Raw genomic sequence first — 18,887 nt, 5'->3', positions numbered from 1 at the left:
TGTATGTATGTATGTATGTATGTATGTATGTATGTATGTATGCATGTGTGTGTGTATATGTGGTGTGCGTGTGTGTGTGTGTGTGTGTGTGTGTGTGTGTGTATCTTCCTTATCCATTCATCAGTTGGTGGACATTACGGATGTTACCTAATTTGGCTATTGTCAATAGCGCTGCAATAAACAGTGGGGTGCATGTGCCCCCGAATCAGCATTTTTGTATCCTTTGGATAAAAGGATATCCTTTGGACACAGGCCAAACTGGAACTCTGAGCGGGCAGAAGAGCCCTCATGGAAGCGGCAGGGGCAAAGCCCAGGAACCACACCTGATATCCAGCAGGAGAGGGGTCAGTGGGAGAGAGCAACCCAGCAGAAGTACACTGAGGGCCAGGACTCACACTGGGAGGTGACTACAGCTTCAGGCAGCACCTGAGAGCGGGGAAGGAGGACCTGCAAGGAGAGGCCAAGCAAGGTGTAGACAGAGCAGAAGATGATGACACAGAAGAACCAGGTTACAGAATCTAGGACACCAGGGAGTGAGAGGTAGTGATGGCCTGGGCTCAGAAAGATTCAGTCCAGGAGGAAGTATGAAAAGTCTGAGCAAGGGAGAGAACCTGCAGAGGGAATGTGGAACTGAGGCAAATCGAGGAACCCACGGATAGAGGCAGTGCTCAGAGAGGGGGAGCAGGAGTCAGCCTCAAAGAGTGCAGAGAAGGGGGGTGAGGTGGAATTGGGAAGGATTGAAGGAGGTGGTGCGCACACACACACACACACACACAGACACACACACACTCTTACAAGATGAAAGGAGCAGTTGTCTGCTTATTGGATTCCAGGTTCCAGTGAGGGATTGAGGCTGCCCTGCCCCTCCCCACTTTATCAAGTGGGATCACTGGAAATTCTGGAAGGGCACTCAAGGTCCCCCTCTGCCAGGTATCTATGAGTCTGGAGAATTCTGTGAGAAGAGGAGTGAGGTGAGACAGGAGGCTCACAGAAGGTCTTTGCAGGGTGTGCAGAACAGAAAGACTGAGAGCTTTGCCTCTGCATCCTGGGTAAGAACTTCCCAGCGGCTCTTTGAACCCCTCAGAGAGGTCACCTTGGTTCTACCAGTCAAGGGAAGACATGTGGCAGGTCTTCAAATATGGGAAGGGGAACAGAAAATATGCGTGTTCCCCTTTTGTCTCTTCATGGCACCTTTAACTCTTCTTGTACGTAGGAAGCTATCAATAAAGTTATTTGCTCATTGTTCAGCGGGTCCCCCAAAATAAGTGTCTAAATCAGTAGATATCAATCCCTTTCAATAATCAATTGCACACCCACCCCCACTCACTCACCCCCAGCAAGTCAGTATCAGCAGCCAGGACAATTTCCTGCCAAACCTTCCAAGCACCCTAGTGATCATGGGACCTGAGCTCAAATTCCAGTCATTCCAACAGCTCCTCCTCCATCACTTACCTGGTGTCCCTCCCTCCACCTCTCTCCCTTACCCATCCAATGCAACTTGGCCCCCTGGATGTCTCCCCCAAGACAAACAGTCACTAATTAGCACTGAGCACTAGAAGGGGAGGGTTAAGGGCAGTGTAGTGGGTGGGAGGAGATTCCAGAGCTAGCAGATAAGGAGTCTCATCAGCATCTGTCAAATGTGACATCTCCTTCCAGCATCCCTGTCTCATGCCTCCTGGCTCCTGCAAACCCATCTCCCTGCTGAGGCTGAGAGACTGAGCTCAGGTGCAAATTCATGGAAACCTACACACATAATCTCTGGTCTGCTCCAGACCCATTTTCTCCAGGAATGTCACTACCCCTGCCATCTTTCCTTGAAAACTCCCGAAGACCCTGAGAGCTGAGGTTTTAGATGGATCCTAAGGAGGACAGAAGTTGCTCTCACTGTTCAATATCTTGATCTCAGTCCCTTGTCTCCATAGCACATCCCCAAAAGCAGAACTTAAAACCTCAGACAATGGCAAAAAGAGATAGATCTCAGGAAGACTTTTCCAGCCTTAAGGAGGTCATGAGTGCCTCCAGAAACCAGGAGATATGGGGAAAAGATGTGATTAGACTGCCAAACATCTCTTCTCCTCTTGTAGGCAATTTGTACCAGAGGGTAAGGGGTGCTGTACTTCCCCTGGGAACTTGAGAGGAACATTCTCAGCAGCGACCTGCAAAGGGCTCAGAGGCCACAAGAGGGCAGCAGAGAATAGCTCCCTTGTAGAGCCAACCAGGACCCAGAGTGCTGAGATAAGGCTGGGCTGCCCAGACTGGGGGAGTCTTTGGCTCCAGCAGGAACCCATGAATTTCCCAATTCTGGAACCCCTGTACAGCCTTTGCCCATGGCATTCCTCATTTTCTTTGACCCCTGAAATGCTATCACCCACTGCAGCCCCCTTCCCTTTTCTGGTCCCAGAACTGGGGCTGCTGGCCCAGAAGGGCTGTGTGGTTTTTCATACAGCAGGGGACATCCCAGCATGGAGGTGACACTTCACAGGGTCTCAGCTGATACCTAGAGCCAGAAATGGAACCACATTTTCTTGCTTCTCATTCCAGGGGTCTTCCCATCTGTTCTGATTGTTGCACCTAAAGAAAAGCACACTTCATAGGCCCCAGTGGGAAGCCTAGTCACAAACCGTGGTTTACAAAACCCATCAAAGCTGCACCCTTCCCCATGTGATACATGTTCACATACATGACGGTACACACAGGACTGTTAACCACAGAGCACAGACACGTACACCACAAACACCATGCACTGCACACCGTCACCCTCAGCACTTACACCCCTCTGCCCTTCAGAGTCTCACAGCCCCTGACCCTCTCCCCCTACTTCATGAGCTGGAAGAGCAATGTCTCTTCATTCATCATTTGCTCTTTGTCCTGTTTTCCCAGAGGCTCCTCAAAGCTGCAGACAGGGAAACACTTTCCAATTCTAAAATTCTAACTTTGTCCCTGTTTGACACAGCAAAGCTTGGAGTAACAGGGAAAACAGAGGGGAAACCAGTGGTTTCTGAACTCCGTTATCTGAATCTGCCCTGTTGATCATGGCCCACCTGCCCAGGAAACGTCTGACCCATCCACGAACCACTAGACTTATCCCCACATCCTCTCAGCATCCCTACACTCTGGATCCATGTCCCTTACAAAGAGACCACGTTCATAATTTGGGGGCAGGGTGCTGGGCTCCATTTCACAAACTCAACCTGGTCTTATAGACACAAAGACTCAGTAGAACTTCCCAGCATAAGGGGTCTGAAAAACCTCTGCTTGTGTGAAATTCACTAGGAATGTAGGAATGGCCTTACCAGAGGCCTCCAAGAGACAAAGACACGTTTTGGGCCTGTCTGGCTAGTACTGACAGAGACAAAAGTTTTCACTGTGATTGTAGTCATCCCAGCCTCAGGAGGTGGCACACAAAGACTTCTAGGGACTCTAAGGCCTCGGGCAGAATGGGTGGAGCCTAGAGTTAGGAACTGCAGCCTGGTTAGATCTTTCCCAAATCCTGATGGGGGTGGAGTTGGGGGACACAGTAGGCCTGAACCCTCCATTGTCTGGCCCTCCCTGTTCAGAGCAGGACATCCAAGCTCTTCCAACGCAAGCCCTGACTGAAGGCCTTAGGACCAAGTCTCCACCCAGCCTCAGACCCAGGACCCAGATGGCATCCCCCTGTACCTGGCAGGGCAGAGACACCCACTGCTTAGGCCACCCAACCCCCACACCCCAAGCACAGACAGCCTTTCTATTCTGTCCTCCCAACTCACCCCACCCCATAACACAGCCTGAATCCTGCTACAAATGTGCACAAATCAAAGACATCTTCGGCTATGAGTCTTCAGGCTCTCCTTGGACAGGACACACATATACACATGTGTGGGAAAATAGGTTCTGCCTACACAAATGGGTTAGAAAAAAGTTTAGGGCAGAAACTGCCCTAATGGGGCACAAGCACACAATGTTACTTAGAAAGATATTGTAATGGGATCACAAGTAACTTGTTTTATCACCTGCAGGAAATTACTTTCCATCTGATGCCAATATACTAATGTACTTTGATCGCAAACTCCACTTGCCCCCCAGACCCTTTGCTTCTTGCACACACAAGTTAATGATTACTATCTGATTGTTTGCTTCATGTTCACCACAGGTGTAAGATCTTGAGCACTCAATAAGTACAGAGACAAAATCCCTGTTCAGGGCTCTTGTCTCAACCAGGACATTAGCCTCTCTTGTATTCAAGTCTGCATCCACGCTCTCTTGCTGGACAACAGAGAACTCCAGACTCGTAGTCTGTGACAGATGGGGACCCCGACGTGATGAGAAGAAAAGCCTATGTGACAAGAGGTCAATGTGGCTATAAAGTAATGTGTACTCAAGGACTGCAGAATGCCACGGAATGACTAGAGCTATAAAAGAAAAAGTGCATGGGACTTTAATCTCTCCTGACGAGGTAAGAGAAAAGTGAAACTATATTAATATTTGCTGCTGTGGAACTTTTGAGAGAATTTATGGGAGACTCCCTATCCCCAGGACAGAACAGTACACTCATATACCACTCCTTAAATTATTAATGATTATCCAGCAACACCCCTCTTGATTTTCCGAGCAAGGAAACTTTGACCTAGACATCTGGGAACGAATAGGTAAAACAATAAAATCATGCCATATGGAAGGCACCAATGTTCCACCTGAGGTCATTCTTACATGGTCTATTGTCCCTACGGTCATTCTCCCCCTGAGTGCGAATAATGTTTGTGAAGATATAGACCCACCCAAAGTAAATAAAAATTTTTCCAAGGAACCTAAGCCTCCTTATTGCCAGCCAGCACCTTTGGCATCCCTACATCCAGAGAACGCTGACTATCCCCTTTGTCATTGGAAAAAATCTAACCTTTTAAAGAATCAAAAGATTCCCTCTGAGGACATCCTTACCCCAATGCTACAACCTATTAAGAATGCCCTTACAGTGTTTACAGATGCCTCGGGGAAAGCTCACCAGGTTTCTTGCATTTGTAAAACTGGAAAAAACTGGAAACATATATTATACACTGGACCAGTCTCTACCTAACATTTAGAACTACGAGCCATATTATTAGCTATAGAAACCTTTTTCCAACCCTTAAATATTGTCTCCAAGATGTCAAGGAGCAAAGACCACCCACTTCAGACTTCCCACAGTGTTCCAGGTAAAAATTAACCATGGGGAACAAATTGTCTTAGATGGACTCAAATGTAAGTTTGTTGTTTGATAGACATGTCTATAAAGGTCAATTAAGCTCATGTTATGACTTAATGTAATGGTTGACTTTGTCTCCTAGTTTTCACGGGTAATTGTTACAATAGCTATCAAAGACTTCGGTAACCTAAAAAGTTTTTCTTGCATGATAAATTGGGATTGAATTCATTGGACATCTACACCTTTTCTAATTAGAATGGGATGTGAAAGGATTGATTACTAAACAAGGCTTATCTGCTTTTGGCTTCTTATTGCAGAGAAACTAAGGATATTTGGGTCTGATGGTAAACATGCTTTGTGCTTTATAACTTTCTGAGAATTTTTTAAATGAATTTCCAAGATTTAATTTGTAAATGAAGCCTTTTGACCAATTAGGCTTCTTTGGTATGCTAAGTTACTCTGGAAGCACTGTCAAACATATAATAATCCTTAGGTTACATTTGAGTAAATGCTATAATTATTCTAGAGATTATATGCAACTCCTACTTTTAATATTTTTTGGTACAAGGTAATCACTTGATACTCTAATTGTTTAAGTGCTATGTGTCACAGAAATAATTGAATTGAATTATCAATTATATTAGATCTTTAATCATGTCCATTTTTTAGTCTTTCTTTCATAGTTCTGTGACTCTTGTTGGAAGACTTCACTGCTATAACTTCTGGTACACAGACAATCCTTCCTTCTCAAGAAGGCTCTGGTTGCCCTCAACTCTATCTTTCTCTTTCATAACTCCCCTATACCTACCCCAACTAAACAATGTTGACCCATAGGTAGCAGCATCTCTATGCCCCTATTCATCAGGAAGAAGTTACAGAAGAGAAGATCATCCACTCTCAGCAATCTTAAAGACTTTAATAGTCAAAATTGCTCGGGGCGGGGGGGGGGGGGGGGGGGGGATGATGTGGGATACAAAGGCAGAGGGAAATGGAAGACAAAATTAAATTCCTTATAATATGCAAAGCCAAGCAGTTGTAGGATGAGCACATAGTCAACTTAATACCTTAAAAAAAAAAAAAAAACAAAGGGGGAATTACCCATGGCTGTCTACATTACAACCTCAACTTCTCCTTGATTGCACTACGATCACTCTTAACATTTTAAATCTTGACCCTCAAGGACTAACTGCAGCTGAGCAACATTCTTCTAAATTAGATAAACCCTCTCATCCTATAGTGCTATACAAAACCCCCAAAGGGGCACCCACATGGATTGGACCCACTAAACTCACCTGGGGTAGAGGATATGCTTGTGTTCTTTCAGATCTTGAGCCTCTATGGAGTGGAGACCCCCCAGGATATCTTTCAATAAACCAGGACTTCCAGAGAATGACTCTGAATGAGCAACCACCACCCCGTTCTTTCAAGATGGAAGAAGCCTATTCATTGACTCCTCATTCTGAAACCATTCCACAAACTCAAGTCCTTGCCCCTGATATAACATGGGGAAGGCTTAAACACCTGTCTAACAAGGCCAGCATCCTCTTAAAACACAATGGCATTGCATATATCCACAATTTGCATCTGATGGCCATGATCTCCATCACTGGTATTCATTAAACAGGCAAAGGTGATTCATAAGCCTCTTAATCGTTGTGATCCTAGTTGCAGTAAGCATTATAGACTCTGCTACTGTTACTGGAATAAGTCTTCACCACACTATCAAATTGCCCATATACTTAACCAAGTTATGGCCAACACTAACAAAAAGCTAATAAGCCAAACTTCTATACACAAATATTGGCATGCCTCAAAGCCCCTGAGGTTCTGTTGAATTTATAGGAAAAAGACAAAAGGCACTAATCCTCCATTGTAACTCTGGGAAGCAGGATACTTTTACTATGTCTCTTTTTATGCTTTTGCAGAATCACCCTCCAAACCACTTGATAGCAAAAATGGATCAGGAGCTCATCATGACAGTCCTTGCATGTAAACTTAAGAAAATGAAGAAAAACAAAAAAGGGGAACTATGGGGAAATAAGTTCTACTTACACAAATGGGTTAGAAAAAGCTTAAGGCAGAAAACTGAAACCACGGGGCAAAAGTCCCCAAGGTCAGCTAGGGAGCTATTGTAATCGGATCATGAGTAACTTGTTATATCACCTGCAGGAAGTTACTTTCCTTTTGATACCAATATACAAATGTACTTCAATCACAAACTCCACCTGACCCCCAGACCCTTTGCTTCTTGCACAAGTTAATAATTAGTATGATTCTTTTTCTTCACATTCTCCACATGTTTAAGATCATTGGAGATCAATAAATATGGAGACAAAACCCCTGTTTGGGGCTCTTGTCTCCTCCTGGACATTAGCCTCTCTCGTATTTAATTCTGTGTCCACTCTCTTACTAGACAAGAAAGAACTCCAGACTCCTAGTCTGCAACACACACTCACATGCTCACACTCATACAAACACACATATTCTCAAAATACACACAAATACACACCCACACATCACAAACATTCTCACATGTGTGCAACACAAAGACACATACAAACTCTTATTTACAGACAGGCATGCACTCCCGTAATTATATACTTTCATGCACTCATCAAACACACCTTGCACACATACACGCCACTCTATTCCTTCTTTTAAGGATCCAGTGCCCAGACCTCTAGATTCTAGAGAACTAGAATGCCCAGGAAAAGCATGAAATTACACAGGAAACCTATTTCCAGCTTTCTGGCCCACACTGGAATCCCTTTGCTATATTCCCCTTCCTGCCACAGAGTCTCTAGGACTTGGGCCCAACCACCAAAGCAGAACTGCGGATACAATACATTCCTTCATACACCAAACACTTTAGAGCATCTATCTGCCATACCAGTCCTACACCTCCTACCCCCAGGCCTGAACTGAGGCAGACACATAACAGAGTAAGACCTTCTGCCCAGTAGTGTGGTAGAAACAGCAAGAGCACAGGAGCCAAGGACTTGAGTTCAAATCCTTGAACTAGGTTCAAGTCTAGGTTTCATCACTTATATGGTGGGAATAATAAAATATGCCTAATAATTGTGGAAGAGTAAAACAGGTAAAGCTTCCATCAGCCATGTGTCCACCCTTGGAAAACCATCTCATTCCATTCCCCAGCCCCTGTGGTGAGCATCTCCCCAACATTTCTCTAGTCCTGGGTCTCTGAAATAGAAATCAGTCTTCTTCAGGCTCAGACCACCAGGTGCCCACACTAAGGGAAATCTGATCTCAAACTTGGTAAGCTCCATTCCCCACCCTCAACCTACTATGCCCCTGCCCCTCCTGGTCCATCATGCCTCTTGCCCCTTTACAGGTTGCATTTTCCCTAAAACCTTTAATGAGGCTAACCACTGTCCCAAAGTTCTCCATGGAGCACTGAGCCCACACAACAGATGGGCATGAAGGGTTTAATCATCTCCAGGGGAGTCCTCCAGTTGTCCTTAAATTCCCTAAATTACTCCTATCTGAAACATTCTTTATACACAGAGCAGGAGACAGTTATATGACAGGACTTGGGGTGATAAGCAGATGTGGGTGAGATTGTGTCACTACATGAATACTAAAAAACTGTTCCAGAGAAACCCCATTAGATTCTGCCCTCAGAGTTGAGAAGCAGCCCAGCCCACCCCTACCCTGACTGGCACACTCAGGTGTCTTGGGCTAAGGGGAGCAGGTACCGTACCCCTATCCCTGCTCTTCAGGTGGCCTCCTAAGCTCCCCTCTAGAGTCAATCCTCAGCCTGAGTGGGAAGTGGCTCTGGAGGTGTTATCCTCACCTTCCTAGGACCCTCCAAGGACCCACAAACACCCTGCTTTCCCTGCCACAACCTGTACTCCCTATACTCCTCCCAGGCTCTGACTGCTTCTGAAGTGCTGTCTTCCCCTCCTCCCAGTGGGATCCTCCTCAAGTCCTCCTTCCAGACAACCCACCACCCTGACCATCTCTGACTTTCCATCTGGCATTGCTCCATCCTGGTTCTTCCACCTCCCTGCCCTGCCCATACCCATCCCTCTGACCCCCTCCACTGCCCACCTCCCACCCTGTCCTCTCCCATCTTGACCACTTTCCACCCCAACCAGCCTGCCTCCCTCCCCTCCTGGTTCACCTCCCCACACAATACCACCTCCCAGTGGGCTCCACTCTCCCATTACCTCCATCTCTCCACCCTGCTGCATCCTACCGTTTTGCCCCATTCCAAGTCATTTCTACGCCAGCCTTCACACCTTTCCCACCCTTCAGAATCTAGGGAGTAGAGCAGGGTTCGAGCCCAGTGAAAGGATGGACATTTGTCCCTTCTCTCTCTTCATACCCTCTGCCTGCTGTCCCCCCTCTCTTCCTGGGGACAGACCTGATCGGGTGTTAACGAAAGCGGAAGAGACATCTCCTCGTCAGCAAAGTGCTGGGCTGGGGTGCTCACAGGAATGGAGTGACCAAGGAAAACCTCCTAGGTAACTCAGTCCCAACAGGAGGAAGCCCCGCCCACCATCGCGAGCCCTGTCCCCTCCTCAATGGCCTCAGCAGGGCGGGGTCAGCCCACAGCCTGGCCCTGCCCCAGGACCGTTGGCCTACCTGGGAACTCTGGACAGCCTAATTACCCGGTCACCACAAAGCCACTCCATCTTCAGAGAGCACAGAGGAAATGGTGACTGTTCCCATCAGGTCGTCCCACCACCTGTGCCTCCACTTACACTGGAGGGAGACTCCCCCTCAGCTGCTAGAGCAGGTTTGCAGAAGAAAAAAGTAACCTGCGCAGTGTCTGCATCTTTTCTCCTCCCAAGATCAGGGATGTCTGAGAGCCCATCAGAGGGCACGTAGTTTCGCAATTACTTTGTATGTGCAGGAGGGGACTCATGCCTCCACATGGAAACCAAGGATTCCCCCAGAGTCTCCCTTGTTTCCTGCCTGTTTGTTGCATGTGGACTCCCCTTCCGCCACCACACATTGCTGAACCCCAACATTTATGGGGAGAGGATCTCCCTCTATGGGTTCCTTTTCATCTTGCCCTCTCCCTGTATCAGGCCCAGGATTTCTGCTTCAGAAAACAAGCCCCGCTGTCTGCTCAAGAGAAGTTCATCTCTCCTCTCACTTGGATCTTTCTTGCTGCTCTAAGTCATCATTCTGTCCCCAGGGAATTGTGGGGCTCTCTCCCAACCTTCCCTTCCCCCATGCATTTAGGGTCTCCATGGTACGTCCCAAACATCTAGGTTCTAGATCCCACGTTTCCAAGCCAAGAGGCTTCTGGGCTCTTGAGATCAACGCAGCGGCTGTGGGCTCTGAGGATCTGCCTGGGCTGCAAGGGAAAGGCAGTGGTTCCTGGGGTGAGAATGGCCCAAGAACACTTTGGAGCTTGGTGCATACAGCAGGTGTGTAATATGTGTGACAGGCCCATCAATAAGCTGGGTTTGGGGAGGTGAGGAAGGGTAGAGGGGAAGGAATGAGGCTGGACTGGTCTGAAGTGTCTGATCCCCATTCTCTTCCCTTCCCCTCTGGGCCACCTGGAAAGAATATGCTTTAATATAGGACTTGAGCCTTGGGTCTTTCCTAAGCAGAGGGGGATGTCTTCCCCTTCATCCACCTCCACCCAGCCCAATTCAGGACACCAGGACACTCATGCCCAAGAGCTCAGGCCACTCTACCCCCACCCCAACAGCCACACACACCCTCTCTTCAGCCAGGGAACCCAGATCTCTGAGCTTTCACCTAGCACACCAGGCCGAATGCCCCTATTCTGGCAGAATCTTAAGTGACATCTAGAAGCAGCCTGGACCTGTCCAGTCACCTAGTATTCCTGAAGCATTTGTCAGCACTCTTAGCCTGCATGAATGATTAACTAACCTTCCCTTGTATTCCTAATATAGATCATGTATTATTCCCGAGAAAAGAACAGAGCCCTTCTGCATATCATGAAACAGAAACCAGAGTCTCTCGCACAACCCTTTACCCCTCATCAAGCAACCACACCCACCTGCACTGAGATAAAATTTGGAGCTGATACCAGTGTATCTGCAAGTTCAAGAAATGTTACAGACCACTGTACTCCCTTTACTGAGGAACATCCTAAAGCACCTTTAAACTCCTGGGCCAGGTGAAAACCTCAGATCTGTCATTTGGACAAGAGTATTCTTCTCCCCATGAGCCGGCCTCCTGAATAAAACTCATAATCCTTTCCAATCAAAGCTTTTCTCTTGAGGGGCACTGGGGTGGCTCAAGCAGTTAAGCATCTGACTTCAGCTCATCATGATCTCATGGTTGGTGAGTTCAAGCCCCAATTCAGGCTCTGTGTAGACAGCTCAGAGCCCAGAGCCTGCTTCAGATTCTGTGTCTTCCTCTCTCTCTGCCCCTCCCCCACTAGCACTCTGCCCCTCTCTAAAATAAATAACAATTAAAAATAAACTGTTTTCTTGAGTATTAGCGTTTGGAGTGGTGGACAGCTGCACTGGGTTAAAGTAACAAAACTTGGCGCCCCAGCTGGGAGCCAACGTCTCTGTGGCATCCATCCAGTTCCCCTGTATGCCAAAGTCGGAGAAGTTGGTCTGTACCATGACAGGGCTTCCTTCCTAGTCTCCTGGGCAGGTAACTTGGACTACAGCAGGAGGTTAGCTGCTCCAGGCTAGTTGCTCTTGGGGAGGGAATCTGAGGCATCTGTCCCTCCAGCTTCCCAGATTCTTTTTGCCTAAGAGAAACTCCCTGATGATTCCTCACTGAAGCTGACTGCCAATTTTGCTTTTTGGTTGGAGTGGAAGGAAAGGAGCATTTGGGGAAGCTGAGGAGCTTCAGGACAAGGTCAGTCCCTCAGAGTGCTCACCTACACAAGTTTCTCAGATGTAAACCACTGTGTGTTGTTTTTTTCCTGTCCATACTTTTCCCATTAGAAAGCCTCAGCTTTCCCAAGAACTAAAAGGGATGTGACTAGTGTTCAATTTATTTGGAAGTTGTAACAGATCTGTTTTGGTATGGGGAGGTGGTGGTTTAAATTTGTGTAGAATGCCAAGTTCCATCTCTATCCCAGCAGTTAGCCCACTGGACCGAAATTGGAATATGTGGAAGGAATATAGGCAGGGATCTATGACTAAGAAAGTGATAATTTTTATTGTGACAGCACCTTGTCATGTATGTTAGGTTCAGAAGAAAGATGACCATGAAATGGGTCTCTTGGATCTCTTCCCCCCATTGTGTTCTCTCTAAATAGGGGGTTTGGGTTTGGCTTTTAGCTTGTCTATGGAGACTGTTGGTCAGTTAGTGGAACTCTGACTTTCAGGGAGGAACAAGAAACCAGGAAGCCATTTGGTTCAGTCCATCATGCCCCAACTTTTAGGGAAAAGGAATGTCAGAAGAGGTACTCTGGGTTTCATGGAGTCATACTTTTATTTCTGTGTTGCTTCTCAACTTTTGCCCAGGAAGAAAACAGGAATACTCCTGTTCCCAAAGAAAGTACTTCATCCATCCATCAGGAAATATTTTAAATAAATGCTGCAGAGGCACTTATTTTTATTTTTATTTTTATTTTTTATTTTTTGCAGGAGGGGGACACAAGACCAAGACAAGCAAGGAATGTTAGTCCAAACTATAGATCTGCCCCTGGCCTTTCTGAAGACTCCCTTGCACCCCTACGTACTCCTTTTCCTCCTGTTACTGCCCCAGCATCTTCAGGACTTATATAACGGGCTCCTATGCCATCCTCCCTGCCTGGAGTGCCAAAGGCTCCTGGTCCTCCTACCCTCACTATCAGGGAGCAAAAACCACCCCAATGTAAATTGAAATTTGTTGGTTTCATTAAAAGTTAAGACACATCTTTAGAGATATCAGCATTAAATATAAAACTTTTATTCCAGCAAGTTTTAGTAAAGGTCAAAGGAGCTCATGTTCTTTCAGCTGCCATTGTTCAGCAAAAAGGTGACTTAAATGATGATTAATTATGCCTGTCTCATAAAGTTTTCATGAATAATTGTTAGGAATAAGTTGGGTGAAGAAATAGAAAGGTTTATATCTTTCAAAATCTTTAGTAATTTGAAATTTTTAAAGTTCTGCTAAATGAAATGCAACACTGGGTTGATTTCATTGGGTATCTAAGTCTTTTTAAAATAAGATAGAACACTAAGGCATTGGTCACTGAAACTCTTTGTGAGTATTCTTTGTTTCAAGGAAAGTGCATTATTTGCATAAGTTCATTAAAAAGATGTTCTCCTTGTAACAGGACACCAGTGGAAACATTGGTTACTTCACCAAGGCTTTGACTAGAATGTCATGTTTGAGAGAGTCATGCATAGACTCAGATATCACTAGACATCTCTAAGGACTAAGGTTAACTTTATGGAGCCAATAAAGCCTCTTGGACATGTTGGCCTGATAACTTGTTTACAGAGTTCCCAGCATTCTTACCAGGTGATTAAACAATATCACTTGCTGGCATGTGCAGGACACCTCAGGATATTTGGGGAAACTGCAGGAGAGAAATTCACCCAAATATACAAGTATCACAGGAAAATCTGATGGCAGGCATCTGGCTTGGCTTCTGGCCTCAAGAGACTATTAAAAAATCATGAGGAGCCAAGATGGCGGAACAGCATGAAAGTTTTTTGTGTGTCTCATGTCCATGAAATACAGCCACACCAATACTAAACCATGATGCACACCTAGAAAACTGATTGGAGGATTAACACAACAATCTGCACAACCTGAACCACAGAATTCAGCAGGTATGTGCCACAGGGAGGGGAATTTGGGGAGTGAGAAGCCGCTGAAGGTAGGGAACTGCTTTTGTGGGTGGAGAGAGGACAAAGACTGGGGTGGGGGGAGAATACGGGAAAAGCACCCCTCCCCAAAAGCAGCTGGAGAGAAAGTAGAAAATTGGAAACAGCCACAGGGACTAAACTAAAAAGGGAGAAAGGAGAAAGGAGAGGGTTTAAATTCCATTAAGATGGTAAACAAGAGGAGCACAAAGGCTGCAATTCCACAGCTCAATACCTGGTGATGCTCTGGTGGGAAGGGCAAATCCCCAGGAGCAGAGTGAGGTCTAGGATGTTCTTGGGCCACACAGGGAAAACTGGTTCCACTGCTGGAAGGATATTTGGTAGAGACTATTGAAGCCACCTGGTCCCAGCAGATCCCAGAGAATGACCACATTCGCTGGTGCTGGAAAAAGGTCATTAAGGGTGAAGCCTGGTGCCAGATGTGTGCTGTGATTTTCCATAATCCCTGAAATGCTGCTGCTACACTATCTTGTTAACTTTTTCTGGGGCAGGCTGACACCTGGCTGAGGTCTTGGGGCACCAGCAGCAGCAGGGTCCAGCAAATGTTCCTGGGTGCCGCTGACATTCAGCTATTCCTCAGTGAGAACCTCCCACAGAGGGGCAGAACGGGTCAAAGCCGCAGTCCTTCAGAATTAAGGGGCCAGGGAAAACAGCCACATCTGAGACAAAACCCGGGAAAGAGGTACTGCCTAGGGCCTGGTCATGGGCAGTGAAAAGGCAGGGAGTGGACGAAAGCTGAAGACAGAGGATGGGTGCCTGATTGCTGATTGGGGAAAACAGAGTTCTGATACTAGAGACTGTGTAGCTGGGTGACGCCATTTTCACCGTTACTGCGCATGCGCCTATGCACCTACAAGAGTCACAACACCCCACCCCAGTAGGCTAAAAGCGCCATCTAGTGGAGATCAGAGCTGTTACACTGAGCCCCGCACAACTGGGTCAACCTCGCTCTTCAAGAACACAAGTATCACCACCTCCTTAGTTTATGGACTATAAAGCGCTTCATAGTCTGACTACTAGGGGAAAATGAAGTAATTTCAGTACTATTTTGATTTGTTAGAAAGTCCATCTATTGAATTTTCTTCCTTTCTTTTTCCTCTTTTTCACTTCTTTTCTTTTTCTTGAATACAGAAAGAGAAACAATTCATTTTTATTTTCAGTTTTTATTAAAAATATTTTTAATTTTTTACTATATTTTTTAATTTTGTGTAATTTTTTTCAAATTCTATTTTACATCCATCATTTTATTTTATTCTACTTCAGTGTATTCACTTTTTAAAATTTTCAAACTATTTCCTTTTTTCTTTTTCTTCTTTTTATTTTTCATTTCTTTTCTTTTTATTGAATACAGAAAGAGAAAAAATTTATTTTTATTTTTAATTTTTATTAAAAATATATTTCTTTAATTTTTTTTGACTGTATTCTTTACTTTTGTGTAATTTTTTTCAAATTCTATTTTACCTCCATCATCTCATTATAATCTAATTCAAAGTGTTTATTTTTTCAAATTTTAAAATGATTCCCATCCCCCCCTTTTTTTCTCTAATCTTTCAAAACCCTTTCAACACCCAGACCAAAACACACCTAAGATCTAACATCATTTATTTGATTTTTGTCTGTGGGGGGAGGGGTTAATTTTTTTAATTTTATTATTTTTTTAATTTTAATTTTTTAAATTTAATTTTAATTTTTCTACCTCATTAATTCCTTTTCTAACCTCAAAATGACAAAATGAAGGAATTCACCCCAAGAGAAAGAGCATGAAGAAATGACAGCCAGGGATTTAACCAACACAGATACAAGCAAGATGTCTGAACCAGAATTTAGAATCACAACAATACTAGCTACAGTCAAAAATAGTTTAGAATCCCTTTCTGTGGAGATAAAAGAAGTAAAAAATAGTCGGAATGAAATTAAAAAATGCTATACCTGAAGTGCAATCATGGCTGGATGCCATGGCGGCAAGGATGGATGAGGCAGAACAGAGAATCAGTGATATAGAGGACAAACTTATAGAGAATAATGAAGCAGAAAAAAAAGAGGGAGATTAAGGCAAAAGAGCACGATTTAAGAATTAGAGAAATCAGTGACTCATTGAAAAGGAACAACATCAGAATCGTAGGGGTCCCAGAAGAGGAAGAGACAGAAATAGGGGCAGAAGGGTTATGGGACCAAATCATAGCAGAAAACTTTCCTAACCTGGGGAAAGGCACAGACATCAAAATCCAGGAAGCACAGAGGACCCCTGTTAGACTCAACAAAAACCGACCATCAACAAGGCCTATCATAGTCAAATTCACAAAATACTCAGGCAAGGAGAGAATCATGAAAGCAGCAAGGGGAAAAAGTCCCTAACCTACAAGGGAAGACAGATCAGGTTTTCAGCAGACCTATCCACAGAAACTTGGCAGGCCAGAAAGGAGTGGCAGGATATATTCAATGTGCTGAATCAGAAAAATATGCAGCCGAGAATTCTTTATCCAGCAAGTCTGTCATTCAAAATAGAAGGAGAGATAAAAAGTTTCCCAAACAAAAATTAAAGGAGTTTGTGACCACTAAACCATCCCTGAAAGAAATTTTAAGGGGATTCTCTGAGGGGACAAAAGATGAAAAAAAAAAAAAAAAAGACCAAAAGCAACAAAGACTGGAAAGGACGAGAGAACACCACCAGAAACTCCAACTCTACAAACAACATAATGGCAATAAATTCATATCTTTCAGTACTCACTCTAAACGTCAATGGATTCAATGCTCCAATAAAAAGACATAGGATAACAGAATGGATAAGAAAACAAGATCCATCTATATGCTGTTTACAAGAGACCCACCTAAGACCTAAAGACATCTACAGATTGAAAGTAAGGGGATGAAGAACCGTCTCTCATGCTTAATGGTCAACAAAAGAAACCCGGAGTAGCCATACTTATATCAGACAATCTAGACTTTAAAATAAACACTGTATCAAGAGATGAAGAAGGGCATTATATCATAATCAAGGGGTCTATCCACCAAGATCACCTAACAATGCGAAACATTTATGCGCCAAATGTCAGAGCACCCAAATATATAAATCAATTAATCACAAACATAAAGAAACTCATCGATAGTAATACCATAATAGTAAGAGACTTCAACACCCCACTCACAGCAATGGACAGATCATCTAATCAAAAAATCAACAAGGAAACAATGACTTTGAATGACACACTGGACAAGATGGACATAACAGATGTATTCAGAACATTTCAGCCTAAAGCAGCAGAAAATACATTCTTCTCCAATGCACATGGAACATTCTCCAGAATAGACCACATACTGGGACACAAATCAGCCATAAGTAAGTACAAAAAGATCAAGGTTATATCATGCATGTTTTCAGATCACAACGCTATGAAACTCGAAATCAACCACAAGAAAAATTTGGAAAGGCAACAAATACTTGGAGACTGAAGAATATCCTACTAAAGAATGAATGGACTAACCAAGCAGTTAAAGAGGAAATTAAAAAATATATGGAAGTCAATGAAAATGATAACACCACAACCTAAAACCTCTGGGACATAGCAAAGGCGGTCATAAGAGGAAAATATATAACAATCCAGGACTTCCTAAAGAAGGAAGAAAGATCTCAGATACACAACCTAACATTACGCCTTAAGGAGCTGGAAAAAGGACAGCAAATAAAACCCAAAGCCAGAGGAAGACAGTAAATAATAAAGATTAGAGCAGAAATCAATGCTATCAAAACCAAAATAAACAAACAAACAAACGGAGAACAGATCAATGAAACCAGAAAGAAGCTGGTTCTTTGAAAGAATTAACAAAATTGATAAACCACTAGCCAGTTTGATCAAAAAGAAAAAGGAAAGGAATAAATAAAATCGAGAATGAAAGAGGAGAGATCACAACCAACAAAGAAATACAAATAATAAGAGAATATAATGAGCAATTACACACCAATAAAATGGGCAATCTGGAAGAAATGGACAATCCTAGAAACATATACACTACCAAAACTGAAACAGGAAGAAATAGAAAATTTGAACAGGCCCATAACCAATAAAGAAACCGAATTAGTAATCAAAAATGTCCCCCAAAACAAGCGTCCAGGACCAGATGGCTTTCCAGGGCAATTCTACAAAACATTTAAGGAAGAGTTAACACCTCTTCTCTTGAAGCTGTTCCAAAAAATAGGAATGGAAGGAAAACTTCCAAACTCTTTCTATGAAGCCAGCATTACCTTGATTCCAAAATCAGAGACCCCACTAAAAAGGAGATCTATAGACCAATTTCCCTGACGAACATGGATGCAAAAATCTTCAACAAGATATTACACAACCAGATCCAACAATACATTAAAAAAAGGATTCACCACGATCAACCTGGGATGTAGGGCTGGTTCAATATCTGCAAAACAATCAATGTGATTCATCATATCAACAAAAGAAAAGAACCTTATGATCCTCTCAATAGATGCAAAGAAAGCCTTTGACAAAATACAGCATCCTTTCTTGATAAAAAACCCTCAAGAAAGTAGGGATAGAAGGAGCATACCTCAAGATCATAACAGCCATATATGAACAACCCAATGCTAATATCATCCTCCCCTAAGGTCAGGGACAAGACAGGGATATCCACTCTTGCCACTGTTACTCAACATAGTATTGGACGCTTTAGCCTCTGCAATCAGACAACACAAAGAAATAAAAGGCATCCAAATCAGCCAGGAGGTCAAACTCACTCGTCGCAGATGACATGATACTCTGTATGGAAAACCCAAAAGATTCCACCAAAAAAACTGTTAAAACTGATTCATTAATTCCACAAAGTTTCAGGATATAAAATAAATGCACAGAAATTGGTTGCATTCCTATATACCAACAATGAAGCAACAGAAAGAGAAATCAAGGAATCGATCCCATTTACAGTTGCACCAA

At 44.0% G+C, this 18,887-nt stretch overlaps 1 protein-coding gene across 2 annotated transcripts in view; it reads right to left on the bottom strand.

Moving 5' to 3' along the window:
• LOC109268714 (cationic amino acid transporter 3-like) overlaps positions 1-18,887 on the bottom strand; it is a 63,166-nt gene that overhangs the window by 39,449 nt on the left and 4,830 nt on the right. Inside the window, exon 1 of one of the 2 annotated variants that reach the window (XM_053895787.1) lies at positions 9,549-10,407. The exons of the other annotated variant lie outside the window; for it this stretch is intronic. The gene's annotated coding sequence lies outside the window, so the exon portion shown is untranslated. Of the gene's footprint in view, positions 1-9,548; positions 10,408-18,887 lie in introns of those variants that run through there. 2 annotated transcript variants of the gene reach the window in all.

Source organism: Panthera pardus, unplaced genomic scaffold, assembly GCF_024362965.1.
Source record: "Panthera pardus isolate Hobbes unplaced genomic scaffold, ASM2436296v1 HiC_scaffold_6, whole genome shotgun sequence".
NCBI classification, from domain to species: Eukaryota; Metazoa; Chordata; class Mammalia; order Carnivora; family Felidae; genus Panthera; species Panthera pardus.
Note: the sequence above shows the minus strand (reverse complement) of the source record. Positions and strands in the feature narration are given on the sequence as shown.